Here is a 15,846-nt window from a genome sequence, read left to right on the forward strand (position 1 = left end):
TTGGAGAGGGTGCAGGGTGGGCTGATGGGACCGCACCCTCCCCCGCCTCCCCTGTGCACAAATTTTGTGCACTGGGCCTCTAGTCTTCTTATAATATGCATCTTAATAACTGTGGCAGCCCTGAACTTGGACTACTCAGATATCCACTGTGATGAGCAGAATTGACTAAGGTGCTGGTAGCTGCCCCTCTGAAGGTACCACTGCATTTGCACCAAGGTCACAATTTCCATAGGTTGCTCCTAGTCAATGACTGAGCACGATGCAGACACAAGTGTGGTCCTTTTCCTGTGCAGCACGAGACTCTTTCAAAGGGTAAGTTGACGTGAGGAATCCCCATTGCCTTGGCTGAACCTCTTTTAGAATTGCACTATAGTCTGAGACCATTACTGCCCGACCTTCCTTCCCTCTGCCTCCAAGAGATCAGACCTTTGTTTCCCTCCGAGGACTTCTTCTGCCTACTCCCGCTCGCTCCCCTTTTATCCTTCACAGCTGTTAGCCTCTCTTCTACATCTAACTCCATCTTGGCACCTGCTTATTGGAGGGCCCAACTTCACAATGACTATTATTTTTATGCACCTCCCACAGCAAAATCAAGGTAATCTGTGGTTTATGAATGAATTTTAAATAATAGGAAAAAAATTAATGCTGGACCTAGAGAAAAACAATCAAACAAACAAAAAACACCTCAAAGTTTTCTTGTCAGGATCAGAAATTAACTATAATCAGGCTTCTGATAGATACCCACTATTGTTCAAAGACTGATGTAGAGATATTGAAAACCATCTTTAATATAAAATTTATATGTTTTCATTAATTAAAATATTTTAGATCATCTTATTTCTGCTTATAAGTTTTGCCTATTGAAAAATCATTATGAAAAGTATAGAACACTATTAAAAAAACAACACACACCACCTACTTCTAGCACCCAAAGATACTATGATAACCACTGTTGCCATTTTAGTATGTATTTTTTTAATATGTTTTTATTGACTTCAGAGGGGAAGGGAGAGGGAAAGAGAAACATCAATTATGAGAGAAAATCATTGATTGGCTGCCTCCTGCATTTCCCCTATGGGGATTGAGCCCACAACCCAGGCATCTGTCCTTACCCAGAAGTGAATCCGGGACCCTCCAGTCTGCAGGTCAACACTCTATCCACCGAGCCAAACCATCTAGGGCTTGTCTATATTTTATCATATATATATATATACTAGTGGTCCGGTGCATGAAATTTGTGCATGGGGGAGGGGAGCTGTTCCTCAGCCCTGCCGGTATCCTCTCCAATCCGGGACCCCTCTGGGTATGTCTGACTGCAGGTTTAGGCCTAATCCCACAGCAATTATCATATTATTCTTTTATAGGAATATGTCTTCACAGGTGAAATACTATAGACATAAATTTAGTATCCTGCTTTCCCCCATGGTATTAACTTTTATAGAACACTTTTAATGGCTGCACAATATTTTATTACACATTATCCTATCATTCCATTATTCTCTTTATTTACTTAACTATTCTCTTATTCTTAGAATTCAGGTAATTTTTAATTTTCTAATTATAGGCTATTAAAGAGAGTCTATAAGGAATATCTTGTTCATAAAACTGTCTGCATTTTGGGACTTTCTTCTCTTTATATAGATCCCTAAAGGTCTATCCTGGCTTCCTGATAAGCCTGCATCTTGAGAGAATCAACAGGCTTACTCCCCACATGCACATAGCATGGTAGAAGGATACAGGCCTGCCCGTAAGAAGACTCACTACCCCACTAACTAGCAAGGTGTCCTACACAGACAAGTCTCTTTTCCTCAGAGTCCACAAGTATAAAATCAGGGAGCTGATTTAGATTATCCTTATCATTCCACTCATGTTTAATATTCCTAAACTCTTAGTGCACCTTTTTCCTATGCCTTTAGGGTTGTATAGACACAAAGGAATACGACTGGTAATGGATCCTGGGACATTAATACATTACTATCTTTATAGTACACAGAACAATCAATATTATACAGGAATATGGCTGGTCCTATGATTCTCCTCTAACTCATATAACTTGTTGTCTGTGTGTTTTTAAATTGCTTTTGGTTTCTAAGTATTAAGAAGTATATTATTGCTATGTGAACTTGCTCACTGAACCTTCTAATACTAACCCAAAGCAAAATGTTGTTAGGTATTAAAATATCACATTTAAAATGTTTTATTTGTGTTTTCTGAATTTACATCTGGCTCAATCTTTACAATAGGACTGTTTTAAGTGTTTCCCTGTGCATGACCTTGTGCTAGGAACTGGTTCACAAAGATCGTTATGTTTGATGTTGCAGAATATCCCATTGAAAAACCACAACACTGAGGACAAAGGAGCATCTATAAAAACCAGTCTGAATTTAGGTGCCTGGCAGAGGGGAGGGTCTCCTGCCAAAAGTCAGGGAAGGAGGGCTGTGAGAAATTCTGGGTTTGGGGAGGCTGGAACCAGTACAATATTGTGCTCCCCAGAGAGAAGATAAGTGAATGAAGGAAATGGGATTCCGGAAGCTGTCCATATGAAGTGGCAATGCTTAGGATCTGCCAAAAAGTGATCTAAATTGGGAAAGATTTTTTTCCTGATAAAGGTGGAAATAGAACCATTTAATGTTTTACAGATTAAAAATAAGTCAGAGGCAGAATAAACAGGAATGATAATAACTTTAGAGAGGCAAGTCTTAGCATATGGCAGTGAGTCCAATGGGAGTCTGTGTGGAGACCAGCAGCTCATCCAAGTTACTCACTTGGTAGGAGTTTGTATGTGGAGTTGGTAGGAGTTTGTGATGTGGGGGAATTAAGATTTGCAGAGAATGGAGCAAATGGCCAGGATGCTGAGGAGGTGGTAGCCTCTGAAAATTCTGCCTACAAATTGTTTGAATTCCTGCTGAGAAGTTCTTAAGGAGAAAAAGTGGACATGAGGCCAGACATCTAGAAGAACCTGTCACAATTGGAGGCCCAAACTCAGGAACATGAATGTGTTTGAGTCTCGAGAGTGGGATAGCTCCAGAGGACCATGCCCGAGAGTCTAGTGATTCTGCCTATGGATGAGTCACCCCCTCTGAGAACCTTGTACCTACTTTAGTCGCTCTCCTTCAGCCCTTCGCCCAATGGGTCTGCCCCACTCCCAATTCCATCCCCACCACTTCTCTCCTCAAGCTTTGGAGTCCCTCCTCCTCTGCTTGCATCTCATGATTCCTCCATTCCCTCCTCATCCAGCTGTGCCTCCCCCCAGGCCACTTCACCTGCCCTTCATCTCAACCCAGCTTACTTTTCCCCCATCAGATGCTACAGTGAGGCCTCCACCAGATATTTACATAAAAGCCTTGGCTACCATGGCTACCAAGCCTTGGGCATTATACCCTCTATGGGAATGAGACTGAATTGAAGAGATCATGAAGTGCGACTGAGCGATTTCCAGCAATTCCATTTCTAAAGCCATATTGGGAGTCAGTGCAGCAGATCATAGTGTCTCAATTGAGATGCTGCTCACGGCCATTCCTGTTATCAAACAGTCTCCAGCTGTCAATGATGAGTGTTGGTTGCTGTGTCCTCATCTCCTCTTTTACAAGCTGTCTACATGGCATTTAAGCCAAGTGCTACAGTATGGCTTGCCAGCAGAAGCTTTTCCAAAAAATGACATCTGTCCCAGGAGAGGTCACCTAGATGGTCCCCTAGCCAGGAGAGCAGCTGGATGCACTGGGACCTGCTTCATAAGGAAGTTCAGCAGGGTAATTGTTTCCAAGAAAGGAACCAAGAGCATGACAGATACTAGACTAGAGAAGAGGCCTGCACTACTGAGGAAGGAGTCTGGTTGGAAGCAAATGCTTTTTAATGGACTTGCATCACTTCATCTTCATCACAACTAAAGGACAGAGGCTGTTCCTCCCCTTCCCCTTCTTCCAAATCCATAACCCCCTTTACACACCCTCCTCCATCCCTCCCAACCTCACACATCCTATTTGCCAGGGGAAAGAACCTGGCAGGATGTAAGGAAAATAAAGGGATGATTAGGTTAAAACTGAAAATATATCTTTTTAATGAGCAAGATTAATACATCATAACCAGGAACATTTTATCACAATTGGACGATAAAGCTATTGGGAAGGTAGCCATTACTATAAAAGTAATTGGGGAAGAAAGTGTTCATCATGGGAGGCCTGGGAAACCCACAGCAGAGGAGTCCATCGAGCAGCTGAGATCGGCGCAAACACGTGAATTCAAGGGAGTTCTTCAATCACCCATGGAAAGAAGGAACACCACATAACCAGACATCCTGAAAAGAGAGACCATGGGGAGACAGAGAAATGGCCCGCACATGAAAGAAAAGCAGGCATCACCAGAAAAGGAAGTAAACGAGTCGGAGGCATGCAGCCTACCAGAACAAGAATTCAGAGTAATGATCATAGGATGGCTAAAAAGAATGGAAGAGAAATTTGACAATAACCAAGAAGAAATGAGGAAAAACCATGAGGAATTGAAGAAGAGCCATGAGGAAATTGAAGAAGAACCAAGAGGAATTGAAGAAGAACCAAGAAGAAATGAAAAATGACATCACGACCATGAAGAACTCAATAGAAAGCATCAAGAGTAGACTAGATGAAGCAGAGGACCGCATCAGTGAGCTAGAAGACAAGATGGAAAAAAATATCCAATTAGAGCAGCTTCTAGAAAAAAAGATTAAAAAGCAGGAGGAGAGCCTACAAGAGCTTTGGGACAGTACAAAACAAAATAATATTCAAATAATAGGGGTTCCAGAAGGAAAGGAAACTGAGGTAGACATGGAAAAAGTATTTCAAGAAATAATGACAGAAAACTTTCCTGAGATAGAGAAGGAAAAACCCACACAAATCCAAGATGCTCGCAGAGTCCCAAGCAAAATGAATCCCAGAAGACAGACACCAAGGCACATTATATTGTAATTAAATTGGCAAACAACAAAGACAAAGTAAGAATCTTAAAAGCAGCCAGAAAGAGACAGAAAGTTACATACAAAGGAACCCCCATCAGACTAGCAACTGATTTCTCAACAGAAACATATCAGGCCAGAAGGGAATGGGATGAAATATACAAAGTCATGCAAAGGAAGGGTCTGAATCCAAGAATACTGTACCCAGCAAGGCTATCAATCAAAATTGAAGGGGAAATCAGATGCTTCGCAGACAAAAAAAGACTGAAGGAATTTATCTCCACCAAACAAGCAATGCAAGAAATGCTAAAGGGTCTACTGTAAAAATAAAGAAATAGGAAGTGAAGAAGGAACATGGGCATAGAATAAAAATGGTGTCAAATGAGTACCTATCAATAATAACCTTAAATGTAAATGGATTAAATGCTCCAATCAAAAGACATAGGGTGTCAGATTGGATAAGAAAACAAGACCCATACATCTGTTGTCTACAAGAAACCCACCTCAGAAAAAAAGATGCACACAGACTGAGGGTGAAGGGATGGGGAGAAGTTTTCCAGGCAAATGGAAATGAAAAAAAAGCTGGGGTAGCAATACTTATATCTGACAAATTAGATCTCAGAGTGAAGAACATAACAAGAGATAATGAAGGCCACTTCATAATACTAAAGGGAACAATCCAACAAGAAGAAATAACCCTGGTAAATATATATATATATGCACCCAATACAGGAGCACCCAAATACATTAAAAAAAAACTGCTGGAGGACATTAAGGGAGAGATTAATAGCAATACAATCATAGTAGGAGATTTTAATACCCCCCTGTCACCCTTTGACAAATCATCTAAACAAAAAATCAGCAAAGAAATATCAATCCTAAATGACTCACTAGAACAGATGGAATTAATTGACATCTTCAGAACATTCCACCCCAAAGCCACAGAATATACATTCTTCTCAAGTGCACATGGGACATTCTCAAAGATAGACCACATTTTGGGGCATAGGCAAAGTCTCTTCAAATTCAAGAAGATAGAAATCATATCAAGCATCTTCTCAGATCATAATGGCATAAACTGGAAATTAACTACAATAAAAATAATCCAAAGAAATCAAACACATGGAGACTAAACAGCATGCTATTAAACAAGGACTGGGTTACCAGAGAAATCAAGGAAGAAATTAAAAACATCCTGGAAACAAATAACAATGAAAACACAACAACAACAAAAAAGCAGTTTTGAGAGGGAAGTTCATATCCTTACAAGCCTATTGCAAAAAACTAGAAAAAACGGTAACAAATGATCTAACTCTACAACTCAAAGAGTTAGAAAAAGAGCAACAAGAAAAGCCCAGTGTAAGCAGAAGGAAGGAAATAACAAAAATCAGAGCACAGATAAACGACATAGAGACCAAAGAAACAATACATAAGATCAACAAAACCAAGAGCTGGTTCTTTGAAAGGATAAACAAGATAGATGGACCTCTAGCCAGGCTAACCAAGAAACAAAGAGAGAGGACCCAAATAAACAAAATCAGAAATGAAAGAGGTGAAATAACAAAGGACCCCACCGAAATACAACGGATTGTTACAAAATACTACGAACAACTCTATTCTAACAACCTGAACAACCTGGAGGAAATGGACATATTCCTAGAAAATACAAACTTCCAAAACTCAATCAGGAAGAATCTAAAAATCTCAATAGACCAGTGTCTTGGGAAGAAATTGAAACAGTCATCAAAAAGCTTCCAGCAAACAAAAGCCCAGGGCCAGATGGCTTCACAGGAGAGTTTTACCAAACATTCAAGGAAGAAATAAAACCTATCCTCCTCAGACTATTCCAGAAAATCTAAGAGGAAGGAACACTTCCAAACTCCTTCTATGAAACTAGCATCACCCTAATACCAAAACCAGATAAAGACAACTCAATGAAAGAGAATTACAGGCCAATATCCCTCATGAACATAGATGCCAAAATTCTCAACAAAATTCTAGCAAATCCACTCCAGAAGAACATCACAAAGATCATACACCATGACCAAGTAGGATTTATTCCAGGAATGCAAGGATGGTACAATATCCACAAATCAATAAATGTGATACATCACATAAACAAATTGAAAGATAAAAATCATATAGTCATATCAATTGATTCAGAAAAAGCATTTGATAAAATCCAACACCCTTTCCTGATAAAAACTCTTAACAAGGTGGGAGTACAAGGATCATTCCTCAACATAATAAAAGCTATATATGATAAACCCACAGCCAACGTTATACTCAATGGGCAAAAACTAAAACCATTCCCTCTAAGAACAGGAACAAGACAGGGATGCCCACTCTCACCACTCCTGTTTGACATAGTACTGGAAGTACTAGCCACTGCAATTAGATAGAGGAGGAAATGAAAGGCATCCAAATTGGAAAAGAAGAAGTAAAGTTATCCTTATTTGCAGACGACATGATATTGTATATAAAAAAACCAAAAGACTCCATTAAAAAAACTAATTGACTTAATAAATGAATTTGGCAATGTAGCAGGATACAAAATTAATGCCAAGAAATCCATGGCATTTCTATACACCAACAGGGAAACTACAGAAACAGAGACTAAAAAAGCAATTCCATTTACCATCGCACCAAAAAAATTAAGATACCTAGGAATAAATTTAACTAAGGAAGTAAAGGACCTATTTGCGGAAAACTACACGACACTGAAAAAAGAGATAGAGGAAGATGTAAGGAGATGCAAGAACATACCATGTACATGGATTGGTAGAATCAACATCATCAAAATGTCCATACTTCCTAAAGCAATCTATAGGTTCAATGCACTCCCCATTAAAATACCTACAACATATTTCACTGACCTAGAAAGAACTCTCCAAAAGTTCTTTTGGAACAATAAAAGACCCAAAATAGCCATAGCAATCCTGAGAAAGAAGAGTAAAGTAGGAGGGATCTCAATACCAGACTTCAAACTATATTACAAAGCCACTGTTCTCAAAACAGCCTGGTACTGGCACAAGAACAGACATATAGATCAATGGAATAGAATTAAGAACCCAGATATCAACCCAAATCACTATGCTCAATTAATATTTGACAAAGGAGGCACGAATATACAATGAAGTCAAGACAGTTTCTTCAATAAACGGTGTTGGGAAAATTGGACAGACACATGCAAAAGAATGAAACTAGATCACCAACTTACACCATTCACAAAAATAAACTAAAAATGGATACAGGACTTAAACATCAGATGGGAAACCATAAAAATACCAGAAGCATCCACAGGCAGCAAAATCTCAGACGTATGCCAAAAGAACTTCTTCACAGATACTGCCCCTAGGGCAATGGAAGCTAAAGAGAAAATAAACAAATGGGACTACATCAAAATAAAAAGCTTTTTTACAGCAAAAGAAACCATCAACAAAACAACAAGAAAGCCCATGGTGTGGGAGAACATCTTTGCAAATAATACCACTGATAAAGGTTTAATCTCCAACATCTACAAACAGCTTATACAACTAAATAAAAGGAAGATGAATGATCCAATTAAAAAATGGGCAATGGACCTAAATAGAATATTTTCAAAAGAAGACAGAAGGAAGGCCAAAAGGCACATGAAAACATGCTCAAAGTCACTAATTGCCCGAGAGGTGCAAATCAAAACAACAATGCGGTACCATCTCATACCTGTCAGAATGGCCAACATCAAAAAATCAACAAATGACAAGTGTTGGCAAGGTTGCGGAGAAAAAGGAACCCTCGTGCACTGCTGGTGGGAATGCAGACTGGTGCAACCACTATGGAGAACAGTGTGGAATTTCCTCAAAAAACTGAAAATGGAACTCCCATTTGACCCAGTAATCCCACTTCTAGGAATATATCCCAAGAAACTAGAAACACCAATCAGAAAGGATATATGCACCCCTATGTTCACAGCAGCACAATCTACAATAGCCAGAATCTGGAAACAACCTAGGTGCCCGTCAGCAGAGGATTGGATAAAAAAGCTATGGTACATTTACACAATGGAATACTATGCTGCCATAAAAAAGAAGGAATTCTCATCATTTGCAGCAACCTGGATGGAATTGGAGAACATTATGCTGAGTGAAATAAGCCAATCAATGAAAGAGAAACACCACATGACCTCACTCATTTGTGGATGATAAAAAACATTATAAACTGATGAACCAAGAGACAGATATAGAGACAGTAAAGCAACAGGCAGACTGTCAAATTACAGTGGGGAGGGGAGGAAGATCTGGGGGAGATAATAGATCAACCGAAGGATTTGTGTACATGCATATAAGTACAACCAATGGACATAAAACTCTGGGGAGGGATGGTATGTATGGGAGGGAGGGAGGGGGGCAAAAAAAATCAATAAAATATATTTAAAAAGAAAGAGAAAGAAAGAAAGAAAGAAAGAAAGAAAGAAAGAAAGAAAGAAAGAAAGAAAGGAAAAAAAAAGAAAGTGTTTATCATGTGAAGAGCTTCTGAAATGGAAGGGAAAGCTTTATTTTTTGACCTGGATAGTAGTTACATTTATAAAAACTCATGTTTATAAAATTAGTGTTTATAATCATAAATTTTCTATGTCATTATTGTATTTTCCAATAAAAATTGTTTTAAAAGAGAGAATGATACTGAAAGAAACAAACACTAAATATAATATGTGGACCTTGTTTGGATTCTGATTTGGAAAAACCAATTACAAAATATTTGTAAAGTCCTTAGAAAAATCAGAACATTGGCTAGATCTTTGATGACATTTAGGAATTACTGTTTAATTTTAGATGTGACAATGCTACTGTGTTTTATAGAAAGAATCCTTAATATTTAAAGATACAGACTGAAATAATTTTATTTGTCAAAATACATTTTTATTGATTTCAGAGAGGAAGAGTTATGGAGAGAGAGATAGAAAGATCAATGATGAGAGACAATCACAGGCCAGCTGCCTCCTGCACCCGCTCCCCCTTCCCTCATACCGGGGATTGAGCCTGCAACCCAGGCATGTGCCCTTGACCAGAATCAAATCTAGACCTCTCAGTCCACAGGCAGACTATTCATTGAGCCAAACCAGCTAGGGCTGAAATAATTTTAGATAGTGTTTGAGATTACTTTAAAATAACCCATGTAGGATAGAAATGGCAGCTAGGATTATAACTAAAACAAACTGATAATTAGTGAGACTAGTTGCAGAGTACATGAGCACTCATTATACTATACTTTTGTGCATGTTTGAACATTTGCATAGGTACGAATTTCTTTTAGTAACATGACTGAGATGAGTAGTCCATATGTAAAAGAAAGATGGGCTCATAAGTTCTGTACGTGGATTGCTCAGGCAGCATCCTTTCTCAATTAGCTCTCTGAAGTTTCTGCCTGCGTGGGACAACTGTCCAAGTAAACCAAAACGTTAGGGCCAAGTGTCCAGTTAAAATGTCAAGTCCCACACCATGGCTGATTTTGCTCAGTGGATAGAGCATTGGCCTGTGGACTGAAGGGTCCCAGGTTCAATTCTAGTCAAGGGTACATGCCTGGGCCATGGGCTCGATCCCCAGTGTGGGGCGTGCAGGGGACAGCCAATGATTCTCTCTCATCATTGATGTTTCTCTCTCTCTCTCTCCCTCTCCCTTCCTCTCTGAAATCAATAAAAATAAAATTTAAAAATAATAATAAAAAGAAAAAAATAATAAAATACCAAGTCCCTGAATACCAAGTATCCCAAGGCTTCTTTCAGATCAGACTGGGAAAACAAAACATATTCTAACTCCTCTTAGGAGCACTAGAGACAGGAAAGCACAGGCTAACGTTTGGGCCATGTACTGTCCAGGGGCTGGCGCTCAGGTTGGCATACCTTGTAGGACAGAACTGTCCATTCCATTCTGCAGAGTTTCAGGTCCAGACCTAAAAGCCATCTCTGAATTGCCCCCTACACTTGAACAGCTGTTCAGTCTCCAGTTAGTGCCCAAGTAAAACATAAAAATACCGGTTGTTTTTTAAGGCTTTGCTGCCTCAATGTTGTCATGCTGGCATCAGCACCAAATGCCAAATTGAGAAGAAATTGTTTCCATGACTGTGCTGCTGATTTTAAAAATAACATATCTGATGAGCCAGCTGTGATTATACAAAAAATAATAATAATCATTTCTGCAGTTTATCTTATCCTAAATAGTTCTCAAACATTACTTTCCCCTTTCAGAACTATAATACAGATGTCCTGTTTGATAGGTTCTATCTTAAACAAGCCACCAAAGAGATCACTGTTTTTATCAAAAGGTAAGAAAAATAATTTACCCTTGTCAAATGGGAAGACCTAAAATCAATTACTATTTTGACAAAATGACATACATTTGATAAGCCATATTGTCAGTTTATGGGGATATGTTAATTTGTCTCTCTGGAACTTGAAAATAAGGGAAATAAAGATTGACTTGAGCACTAAACCATGCAATGAATATCTAGTGACCAGACTGAGAATGCAAACCTGCTTAGAGACCAAGCAGCTGTCAGGTCAGCAAGACTGAACTGTGAAAGAATGAATATATTATAATACTGAAAGAAGATGTACATCACCCAGCCGGTTTTGCTCAGTGGTTGAGTGTCCACCTATGAGCCAGAAGGTCACAGTTTGATTCCCAGTCAGGGCACATGCCTGGGTTGTGGGCTCAATCCCCAGTAGAGGGCATGCAGGAGGCAGCTGATCAATGATTCTCTTGCATCATTGATGTTTCTATTTATCTCACCCTCTCCCTCTGAAATAAATAAAAAAACATATTAAAAAAGAAAGAATGTGTTTATCAAAGGTGTGTGGGAGGGGGTGATGTTGGCCCATCATAGAAATATAGGAAAACGAGTCTCACTAAGGCAACTGGTGGCTGTGCCTGCCTATTACAAACTGGAGCATTGGATATCTGACCTGAGTCACAGATTGCTTTGTATGGCTGCTATAGGGTTTAATTTTAATATTCAAATATTAAACATTTTCTTAAAAGATTTTATGCAAGGTTCTTCATTTATTAATTTTCTTGAAAAACCCCCACTTTCTCGCATGGCAGCGATCAGCTGGAACTGTGTAAGTGCTGTCCCTTACAAACACTGCCCAGCTGCCCAGGCACCCACCAGGCGCCTTCACTCAGCTCTCTTACTGGGTTGGCCCCAGGAGGCATCTGTGTTGGCCACCCCCCAGATGAATACCTGCAGCTAAACAGTTGGTCTCACTCCCCGTGTTCTGAATCCATGATCCTCACACATTCTTCTGGTGCCAACTTGACTTTTGTTGTTAGTCATCTACAGGGAGGGAGTGTGCTGGCCATGGCACTGCGAGGACTCCTACCTGCGTGGCAGTTTTATGCCTCACGGTGCAATATGAAACTGGCACTTTAATTTTGCACATAAGTTTCCAGTAATTCAGCCCTGGAGATATGGATCCACTCTTGGTGTAGCAATAAAAGTGAGGGTCTGTCTTCAAGGCTGAGGATCAAAACTCTGCTGCTGCCAAACTCACAGTGGCATGCTCCCTGGAGCAGGGACTTAGGACTGAACTAGCCAGTGTCCCCACATGGGATTCTCCATGAAGAGAACACTTTTCAATTTTCATTTTATATTTGGAAGTACTTACTATTTTAATGTAACCTTATAAAACACATGTTTTACATTATACTTATGTAGTTGTGTGTCGGGTGTGTGTGTGTGTGTGTGTGTGTGTGTGTGTGTGTAAAATCCAAAGATGGGAGATTAGGCTAGTGGAAGAGCATACAAAATGAAAGGTTTGGTTAAAAAATAAAATGGTCTTGGCCTTTCTGGCACTACTTCTTGCAGAGTGCTGAGTGTATACTTGCGGTTGCTATAATCTATTAGTATCACGGTTCATGGCTGTTTATTAACTGTGAAAGAATTATTGCTTTTTCTAACTCACAACCTTTATCTCCTCTGCTTTGTTAATGCCATTGCCTCCGCAGTCACCCACTAGCCTCCTATAATTTGTAATTTAGAAAATGTCCACCTACATATTGCACCTCAATTGTGTCATCTGCCAAAAACCAAGATGATTGGGAAAGAAAACCTTAAAAACACATCCTACACGTTCACATTTTGCAGAGGCTTTACACCAGAGGCACTTGGGAGTCCCACTCTGCCTGAGAGAACTTGAGAACGACTCATACCGGAAGTAACTTGGGAACGATGAACTCGCAAAGGTTCTCTTCAGCATGGGTGTTGCAATGCTGACTCACATAGACACTGAAATATCTAAAATCCTCCAACTCTTTCTTCATTTTATAGACATCTCATTCCTTCATTCACTCACTCATTCCTTCATTCATCCATTCAAACAATTGTTTTGCAGATGATCAAAGGTACATCTGAAGCCCACAGCAAGTAGTTTTCTTAAACTTAGTATTAATGATCAGAATAATAATGGCGACAACAATAAAGCAGACAAGAACATTTTTGCTTTTGCAACCACATATCTAACTTCACTTGTTTTGTTTTCTGCAGGATAGAACTGTTATGCAGCTTCAAAGAATTTATATACAGTGCCATGTAGATCTATACTTACGAGTTGAGTTTTTCTCCTGTAAAAGGAATCCTTATGGAAAATTTCTCAATACTGCTTCCAAATAACTTTAAAAACACACGAAACTGTCAGAAACTTATTTTCTGTTTCTGTTCCCACCTCCATTATTCCCGTATCAACATCATTTATTGTTTAAGCATCTTAAAATTATGATGTTTTTGAAGTTATATATGCATTTGGTTAATAAATCAGGCACACATGATTGGATCTTAACAGAGCCCCTTCTCATACCTTTCATTGAAATACTTCAAAAAGCTGATGTTTCAATAACTAAAATACATCTTTGACGACAGAGAGAGGTATCTGAATGAATGTTAAGTTTATTGCAGATCCTGCTTTCTAAGAATCAAAGGGACTGATAGAAGAACAGAAAAGTGACCACATTTTTTAAGGACTAGATATGGATGTTTTAATTACAAAATTGATAGTCCAGCTCCAGCAACTCAGATAAGGCAGCTGGCATTGGCCTAGGAATAGGCTTTATCCTATAAAGGTGTTATGTTTCTTGCCATGAGTGAGTATACTTAGAATTCAGATAAAGATAGAAACATGGAGATATAATTTTAATGTAAACATTATTGTAAGAAGGATCTATTCCCCCCCCCCCTAAAATAGATGTGCTTGACTAAAAACTTGTTTCTTCTTCTGTAAACTCTGTCAGCAACAAGCCAAGAAACTTAAGCCTGACAAACAGTGTTTTGGAAGCTATGTGAGATTATGTGTTGTTAAAACTGTTAACTTTTAAATAACAACTGTACTATTTTACAGTGACAAAATAATGATTCTGTGAGTGTTATATGGAAATTCTGCAATTTATTTTAAAACTTTCTTAGCAATCTACAGGTAAGCTTAGAGGTCTAACAGCCAGTGAGGACATTTGATAGCCTCACGGGGGTGGATTTAATATGATATCCTATATAGTAAAAGCCTAATAGGCAAATTGACCAAACTGTGGAACAACTGGTGGAACAATTGGTGGCTATGATGTGTGCTGGCCATTAGGGGGCAGACGCTCAATGAAGGAGCTGCCCCCAGCCCACAGGCTCCAGACAGCCACAGCAGATGCCAGTGGGGGCCCCCCAATCATCCCACTGGTCAACCAGTAGAGGGAGGCGACTGGGGCCATAGGGGGACACACAGAGTGGGCAAGTGGGCAGCACCAGACTGGCCAAGGCCAGTGCCAACAGGGGCCCCCCCAATTGTCCCATCAGTTGCCCCACTAATCTCTAGCCAGGCTTAGGGACCTACCTGTGCACAAATTTCATGCCTCAGGCCTCTAGTTTTATTATAAGGGCCCAGTGCATGAAATTTGTGCACATGTAAGGTCTCTAGTGGCTGCCAGCTGCTGGCTGGGGCCTCCCTTCATTCCACGCTGTCCCCTGGTGGTCAGCATATGTCATAGCAAGCGATTGAACTCTTGGTTAGTCAAAGGGGACACTTTGCATATTAGGCTTGTGCCAAGTAGCACACAATCCACAAGCAACCACAGAATGCCTGGCTGGAAGGTAGCATCCTTTCTTACCTGTACTACTCAAAGCTGCTCTAAACTTGAAGGAAGAAGGCAGCTGACACCCCTGCCTGGTATGTACTTTGCAAAGCAATGACTTCAGTGAGTCTAGTCCATTCCAGAACCCCAGGCTTCAAAATGAGGCACTAAGGATCTTCATGACCTTGGCCAATTTCCATAACCTGACTCTAAATTTTTTAATCATAAAATTAATACATGTATTCTATAAAAATAGAATAGAAATACCTATCCACAAGAATATAAGGCCATTGTAAGGGTCCAATGAGATGACATGCTTAGCCGCATGCCAGGTGGATAGTAAGCACTCAGTGAATGAGGGGATTTTATCTTGCCCTCCCCGCACACCATCTGCAGCTGCTAGAAGCAGAGGAACAGAGCTGCTCCTGCTTGGCTTTGTCTTACCTCCCAGATGTGGTCACCACAGCTGAACAGCAGCAGCTTCTGGTTTCTTTCTAGAGGAAGAAAGTAGTGTGTTAGCAGCATAATATGTGTAAGTCCCCTTACTGATGTTTAGTGAGATGCCAAGAAAGAAAGATGGTTTTCCTGAGGAGAGTTGCCTGAGGGGGTCCATATATGTGTCCACTTCTGTGTGGCAGGGTATGCCCACTGCCCCAGCATAAGTTAGAATGTCACTTGGCCACATAAGAAACACAGGTGAAAACCATTTTTCTCATTATGAATGGGATTTCACGCTCCCCACCCACCTGGGTATTTTCCAACTCAAGTCTTTGTTAAAATATCTTAAGTATCACCTTCTCAAGGTGGTGTCCTCTGATGACCATGTTAAAG

At 39.9% G+C, this 15,846-nt stretch overlaps 1 pseudogene; it reads left to right on the top strand.

Annotated features, from left to right (window-relative positions):
- Positions 1-246: 246 nt before the first annotated feature.
- Positions 247-3,845, top strand: LOC118709442 (annotated as a pseudogene).
- Positions 3,846-15,846: the final 12,001 nt, after the last annotated feature.

The sequence above is a fragment of the Pipistrellus kuhlii genome, unplaced genomic scaffold, assembly GCF_014108245.1.
Source record: "Pipistrellus kuhlii isolate mPipKuh1 unplaced genomic scaffold, mPipKuh1.p scaffold_m20_p_1, whole genome shotgun sequence".
Classification (NCBI taxonomy): domain Eukaryota; kingdom Metazoa; phylum Chordata; class Mammalia; order Chiroptera; family Vespertilionidae; genus Pipistrellus; species Pipistrellus kuhlii.